Raw genomic sequence first — 8,493 nt, 5'->3', positions numbered from 1 at the left:
GATAAGGAGTTTGGGATTAACATACACATACCACTATATATAAAATAGATAATCAACAAGGACCTACTGTATAACACAGTGAACTGTCCTCAATATTCTGTAATAAATTATATGGAAGAAAATCTGAAAAAGAATGGATATATGTATAACTGAACCATTTTGCTGCACACCTGAAACTAACAGAACATTGTATATCAACTATACCCCAATGTAAAATAAAAATTAAATTAAAAGTTAAAAAATATAAACACTAAAAATAAATACATGCACCCCTATGTTCATTGTAGCAATGTTTACAATAGCCAAGATATGGAAGCAACCTAAATGCCCATAAACAGATGAATGGATAAAAATGTGGTACCTGTGCATATGTACGTATGTGTGTATATATACATATATGTATGTGTATGGATATATATGTATTTAAAATATATAATGGAATATTACTTAGCCATAAAAAGAATGAAATTTTGCCATTGTGACAACATGGATAAACCTAGAGTGAAATAACTCAGACAGAGAAACACAAATATTGTATGATTTTACTTATACGTCGAATCTAAAAAACAAAATAAATAAACAACCATAACAGAAACAGAGTCATAGATACAGAGAATAAAGAAGCAATTGACAGGGACTTCCCTGGTGGCACAGTGGTTAAGAATCTGCCTGCCAGTGCAGAGGACACGGGTTCGAGCCCTGGTCCGGGAGGATCCCACATGCCACGGAGCAACTGAGCCCGTGTGCCACAACTACTGAGCCTGTGCTCTGGAGCCCATGAGCCACAACTACTGAGACCGCACACCACAACTACTGAAGCCCACGCGCCTAGAGCCCGTCCTCTGCAACAAGAGGAACCACCGTAATGAGAAGCCCACGCAACACAACAAAGAGTAGCCCCCGCTCACTGCAACTAGAGAAAGCCCATGCGCAGCAACAAAGACCCAATGCAGCGAAAAATAAAATAAAATAAATTTATTTAAAAAAAAAAAAGAAGCAATTGACAGATGGAAAGGTGGTGTGGGGGAGGTGGGAAATAGTTGAGGGAGATTAAGAGGTACAAACTTCCAGTTGCAAAATGAATGAGTCATGGTTATGAAATGTATAGTATGGGGAATATAGTCAATAATTATGTAATATCTTTGTATCGTGACAGATGGTAACTAGACTTATCACGGTAATCATTTTGAAATGTATAGAAATATCAAATTACTATGTTGTGTAACAAGAACTAACATAGTTTTGTAGGTCAATTACACTTCAAAAAACAAATAAACAACAAAAAAAAAAACTCATAGAAAACGAGATCAGATTTGTGCTTATCAGAGTTAGGGGTCAGGAGAGGGAAAATTGGATGAAGGCACTCAAAAGGTACAAAGTTCCAGTTAAAAGATAAATAAGTACTAGGGATGTAATATACAACATGATAAATATAATTAACACTGTTCTATGTTATATATGAATGTTGTTAAGAGTGTAAGTCCTAAGTGTGTTCATCACAAGGAAAAAATTTTTTCTGTTTAATTTTGTGTCTATATGAGATTATGGATGTTCACTAAATGTGTAATAATCATTTCATGATGTATAGGAGTCAAATCATTATGCTGTACACCTTAAATTTATACAGTATGCATGTCAATTATATCTCAATAAAATTGGAAGGAAAAAAATTTTTAAAGGGAAAAAATGATACACTAAAAAGAGATTCAAAATGTAACTTGATATCATTTTGGAAGCAAGTATGTTATTGGAGGAGCACTAGGCTGGTAAATAGAAGAGTAGGCATTTTAAGTAATGCCCTGATTCTAACATTAATTTACCATGTGACTTTAAGTGCCTTAGGTTTTCTGAAATTTAACTTTCCCCACCTGGAAAACTATATAAGAACATACACTAAAGCCCCTTCTGGAATTTTCCACTTACAACATATCCAAAGACAGGAAAAAAGCAGGTATTTAAAAATAAATAAGTAAGTACCAGCAGTGCAAACAAACTAGAAGGGAAATTCTTGGTAGATAAGAGACTATGAGAAATTGCTGGGAAAAAAAAGAAAAGAGTAATCAAGAAACTAGACATGGTAGACTCAGCCACAGGGAAAACAAAACAAAACAGCTTGCAACTCAAGACCCACAAGGGAGATTTCAGTGCAGAAAGGTGAGAGAAAGACCAAGGGTACATCATACACTGGGAAGTGTTGGGAGACAGAAGCAGGAAGAGGACCCCAGCAATCACCAAGAGTTTATATAGGGCAGTGTTGTTCAATGTGGTAGTGCCTAGCCATATGTGACTCTTTAGATTAAAAGTAAGTAAAATTTTGAAAATTCAGTTTTTCAGGGAAAAATTATAGGCCTACCTATCTACCATTATAGGGCAGGGAAGATATAGAAAATTTCTAGCATCACAGGAAGTTCTATCAGACAGCAGTGATGTAGAGTGTCATGGCAGAAGTAGCCAGATGTCTAGCCCTAAATTCCTGTGTTTCCAATTTAAGGAAAAAGGTAATTTAATCTCATAGAATCTCTTCCAGAAAAGAGAGAGAAAAGGAATACACTCCAACTTATTTAATGAAGTTGGCATTACCTTGCTTTCAAAATCAGACATGAATAATGAAAGAAATAAAGAGAAAGAAAGAAAATGTGGAGTTCAATCTCTCTCAGGAAAATGGATACAAAAATCCTAATGAAAATATTAGCAAAAGAGGAATCAAGATGGCAGGGGAGTAGGATGTGGAGCCCACCTCCTCCCACAAATACATCAAAACTACATCTACAAGCGGAATGATTTGCAAAGAACATCTACTGATGTTCAGACTTCTGAAAGGGCAAGAAAACCTCCATGTAACTGGGTAGGACAAAAAGAAAAAGAAAAAAGAGAGAGTAAGGAATTGGGACAGGACCTGCACTCTAGGGAGGGAGCTGTGGAGGAAAGGTTCCTGCACCCTGGGAAGTCCCCTCACGGGCAGGGAGATCAGCCTGGATGGAGGGGGCATCGGAGCCTAAGAGGAGAGTGCAGCAACCAGTTTGCAGGAGGCAAAATGGAGAGTGACCTGCAAGGCAGTGGGTACCACCACCCTACACTCCCCAGCCTGAGACGCCCATCTGCTGGTGTGGGCAGGGGCTGGGTGCTGAAGCTTAGGCTTCAGAGGTCAGACCCAGGGAAAGGATCAAGGTTGGCTGCGTGGAGACAACATGATGAGGCTGGAGTGTGGCAACTGAGGATGCACAAGAAAGAAGCCTGGGCCCGCCAGAGAGGCAAGGCGCCATTGTTGGGGGGCGCACGAGGAGAGGGGCGGGACCGCCATAGGAGCTTCTTTCCCTGCATGCACTCTCAGGCAACAGGACACCACATACACGAGCTCTAGAGGCGGGCACGGGCCACCACTGCTGAGAGACCCATGAGCGGGCTCCAATCGCTGCACCTGCTGTTCCAGGAGGGCACAGGCTGCTGCCGCTGCTGCGGGACCTGTGAGCAAGCACCAAGTGCTGCCCCTGCTGTCCTGGGTGTTTACGGGCCACTGCCACAGGTAGAGGACCCATGAGCAGGCATCAAGCAATGTCCCAGGGGTGTGCAGGCTGCCATCGCAGCTAGGGGACATGCGAGTGGGTGCCAAGCACTGTCCCTGCTGTCCCAGGAGTGTGTGGACTGCCACCACCGCTAGGAGACCCAGGAGCTGGCACCAGTTGCTGCCCCACCATCTGGGGAGCGTGCACGGGCAGCAAGCAGCGGCCAGTTACTCTCCCTGCTGTCCCAGGAGTGTGCGGGACACCACCACAGCTAGGGGACCCACGAGCAGGTGCCAAGCACTGGCCCCACTGTCCGGAGGATGCAGGGGCTGCCGCCGCCACTGGAAGACTTGTGGGAGGACACTGACTGCTGTCCCCCCATTCCAGGAGCATGCATGGGAAGCAGCAACTACACACCCCGTATCAAGGGAATAACAGCCAGCACATGCTGAGGAAAGAGGCAGCAAGTATCCAAACTAAAATCAGCCCTTCGATTCCAGACAAGATGGCAGAATAGAAGGACTTCAGCTCACCTCCTCTCATGAAAACATCAAAATCACAACTAACTGCTGAACAACCATCAACAAAAAAGACTGGAACCTACCAAAAAGATATTTTACATTGATAGACAAAGAAGAAACCATAATAAGAGAGTAGGAGGGGTGCTATCATGATATAATCAAATCCCATACCCGCCAGGTGGGCGACCCACAAACTTGAAAGTAATTATGTCACAGAGTTTCTGCCACAGGAGTGAGAATTCTGAGCCACACGTCAGGCTCCCCAGCCTGGGGATCCAACATTAAGAGGAGCCCTCAGAGTATCTGGCTTTGAAGGCCAGGAGTGCTTGAGTACAGAAGTTCCACAGGACTGTGGGAAAGAGAGATGCCACTCTTGGAGGGTGCACACCGGCCTTCACATGCACTGGAACCCAGGGCAAAGCAGTGACTCCATAGGAGCCTGGGCTAGACCTACCTGTGGGTCTTGGAGAGTCTCCTGGGGAGGCAGGGGTTGGCTGTTGCTCACTGTGGGGGCAAGGACATCAGTGGCAGAGGGCCCAGGGAATACTGATTGGCATGAGCTCTCCCAGAGGTTGCCACATTGGCACCAAGACTTAGCCCCACCCAACAGCCTGCAGGCTCCATTGTTGGGATGCCTCAGTCCAAACAATGAGCAGAGGGGAGTGGGGTGGGGAACACAGCCCTACCCATCAGCTGACAGGCTGCCTAAAGTCATCCTGAGCTCACCGCCACCAGTAAACACACCCCTTGACATAGCTGGCCAATCAGAGGGACAAGACCTAGCTCCACCCACCAGTGGGCAGGCATGAGTCCCTCCAACCAGGAAGCCTGCAAAAACACCTGGACCAACTTCACCTGCCAGGGGGCAGACACCAGAAGCATGAGGAACTACGATCTTGCAGCCTGCAGAAAGGAGACCACAAACAGAAAGTTAGACAAAATGAGTCAGCAGAGAAATAAGTTCCAGATGAAGGAACAAGATAAAAACCCAGTAGAACAACTAAGTGAAGTGGAGATAGGCAATCTACCTGAAAAAGAATTCGGGGAAATGATAGTAAAGATGACCCAAGATCTCAGAAAAAGAATGGAGGCATAGACTGAGAAGATACAAGAAATGTTTAACAAAGAGCTATAAGATTTAAAGAACAGAGATGAACAATACAATAACTGCAATGAAAAATACACTAGAGGTTTCCGCAGAGCTGGAACTCTTGGCTCGGGGTCTCTTCCCTCCGCCGTCACTGAACTGCCCCGGAGCCCGAGGGGAGGGCAGCCTCACTGAGGCTGCCAGCTCTGGAGGAGCTCCACCAGCCAAAACTGCGATAGTCCTTGGGACCACAGGCCAGATTCTTACTAGAGAGGAGCTTCAAGATGGCAGAAGAGTAAGACGCGGAGATCACCTTCCTCCCCACAAATACATCAGAAATACATCTACATGTGGAACAACTCCTACAGAACACCTACTGAATGCTGGCAGAAGACCTCAGACGTCCCAAAAGGCAAGAAACTCCCCACGTACCTGAGTAGGGCAAAAGAAAAAACAGACACAAAAGAACAGGGATGGGACCTGCACCAGTGGGAGGGAGCTGTGAAGAAGGAAAGGTTTCCACACACTAGGAAGCCCCTTCGCGGGTGGAGACGGCGGGTGGTGGAGGGGGGAAGCTTCGGAGCCACGGAGGAGAGCGCAGCCACAGGGGTGCCGAGGGCAAAGCGGAGAGATTCCCGCACAGAGGATCAGTGCCGACCAGCACTCACCAGCCTGAGAGGCTTGTCTGCTCCCCCGCCGGGGCGGTTGGGGGCTGGGAGCTAAGGCTCCGGCTTCGGAGATTGGATCCCAGGGAGAGGACTGGGGTTGGCTGCGTGAACACAGCCCGAAGGGGGCTAGGGTGCCACAGCTAGCCGGGAGGGAGTCCGGGAAAAAGTCTGGAGCTGCCGAAGAGGCAAGAGACTTTTTCTTGCCTCTTTGTTTCCTGGTGCGCGAGGAGAGGGGAGTAAGAGCGCCACTTAAAGGAGCTCCAGAGACGGGCGCGAGCCTCGGCTATCAGCGCAGACCCCAGAGACGGGCATGAGACGCTAAGGCTGCTGCTGCAGCCACCAAAAAGCCTGTGTGCAAGCACAGGTCAATATCCACACCTCCCCTCCGGGGAGCCTGTGCACCCCACCACTGCCAGGGTCCCGTGATCCAGGGACAACTTCCCCGGGAGAACACACGGCAGGCCACAGGCTGCTGCAACGTCATGCTGGCCTCTGCCGCCGCAGGCTCACCCCGCATTCCGTACCCCTCCCTCCCCCCGGCCACAGTGAGCCAGAGCCCCCGAAGCAGCTGCTCCTTTAACCCCGTCCTGTCTGAGTGAAGAACAGATGCCCTCAGGCGACCTACAGGCAGAGGCGGGTCCAAATCCAAAGCTGAACCCCGGGAGCTGTGCGAACAAAGAAGAGAAAGGGAAATTTCTCCCAGCAGCCTCAGGAGCAGCGGATTAAATCTCCACAATCAACCGGATATACCCTGCATCTGTGGAATACCTGAATAGACAATGAATCATCCCAAATTGAGGAGGTGGACTTTGGGAGCAAAGATATATATTTTTTTTCCCTCTTTCTCTTTTTGTGAGTGTGTATGTGTATGCTTCTGTGTGTGATTTTGTCTGCATAGCTTTGCTTTTACATTTCTCCTAGGGATCTGTCTGTCCACTTTTTTTTTTTTTTAATTACTTAAAAAATTTTTTTTTCTTAATAATTATTTTTTATTTTAATAACTTTTATTTTACTTTATTTTAACTTCTTTCTTTCTTTCTTTTCTCCCTTTTATTCTCAGCCATGTGGAGGACAGGCTCTTGGTGCGCCAGCCAGGTGTCAGGGCAGTGCCACTGAGGTAGGAGAGCCAAGTTCAGGACACTGGTCCACAAGAGACCTCCCAGCTCCACGTAATATCAAACAGCAAAAATCTCCCAGAGATCTCCATCTCAGCACCAAGACCCAGCTCCACTCAATGATCAGCAAGCTACAGTGCAGGACACCCTATGCCAAACAACTAGCAAGACAGGAACACAGCCCCATCCATTAGCACACAGGCTGCCTAAAATCATAATAAGGCCACAGACACCACAAAACACACCACCAGACTTGGACATGCCCGCCAGAAAGACAAGATCCGCCCTCATCCACCAGAACACAGGCACTAGTCCCCTCCACCAGGAAGCCTACACAACCCACTGAACCAAACTTAGCCACTGGGGACAGATACCAAAAACAACGGAAACTATGAACCTGCAGCCTGCGAAAAGGAGACCCCAAACACAGTAAGTTAAGCAAAATGAGAAGACAGAGAAACACACAGCAGATGAAGAAGCAAGGCAAAAACCTACCAGACCTAAAAAATGAAGAGGAAATAGGCAGTCTACCTGAAAAAGAATTCAGAATAATGATAGTAAAGATGATCCAAAATCTTGGAAATAGAATGGAGAAAATACAAGAAACGTTTAACAAGGATCTAGAAGAACTAAAGAGCAAAAAAACAGTGATGAACAACACAATAAATGAAATTAAAAATTCTCTAGAAGGGATCAATAGCAGAATAACTGAGGCAGAAGAATGGATAAGTGACCTGGGAAGATAAAATAGTGGAAATAACTACTGCAAAGCAGAATAAAAAAAAAAAAGAATGAAAAGAATTGAGGACAGTCTCAGAGACCTCTGGGACAACATTAAATGCACCAACATTCGAATTAATAGGGGTCCCAGAAGAAGAAGAGAAAAAGAAAGGGACTGAGAAAATATTTGAAGAGATTATAGTAGAAAACTTCCCAAATATGGGAAAGGAAATAGTTAATCAAGTCCAGGAAGCACAAAGAGTCCCATACAGGATAAATCCAAGGAGAAACATGCCAAGACACATATTAATCAAACTATCAAAAATTAAATACAAAGAACAAATATTAAAACAGCAAGGGAAAAACAACAAATAACACATAGGGGGATCCCCATAAGGTTAAGAGCTGACCTTTCAGCAGAAACTCTGCAAGCCAGAAGGGAGTAGCAGGACGTATTTAAAGTGATGAAGGAGAAAAACCTACAACCAAGATTACTGTACCCAGCAAGGATCTCATTCAGATTTGATGGAGAAATTAAAACCTTTACAGACAAGAAAAAGCTAAGAGAATTCAGCACCACCAAACCAGCTTTACAACGAATGCTAAAGGAACTTCTCTAGGCAGGAAACACAAGAGAAGGAAAAGACCTACAATAATAAACCCAAAACAATTAAGAAAATGTTAATAGGAACATACATATAGATAATTACCTTAAATGTAAATGGACTAAATGCTCCAACCAAAAGACATAGACTGGCTGAATGGAGACAAAAACAAGACCCATATATATGCTGTCTACAAGAGACCCACTTCAGACCTAGGGACACATACAGACTGAAAGTGAGGGGATGGAAATAGATATTCCATGCAAATGGACAT

This window comes from Eschrichtius robustus, chromosome 7, assembly GCF_028021215.1.
Source record: "Eschrichtius robustus isolate mEscRob2 chromosome 7, mEscRob2.pri, whole genome shotgun sequence".
NCBI lineage: Eukaryota > Metazoa > Chordata > Mammalia > Artiodactyla > Eschrichtiidae > Eschrichtius > Eschrichtius robustus.
The sequence above is the reverse complement of the archived record's forward strand: the minus strand, read 5'-3'. Positions refer to the sequence as shown.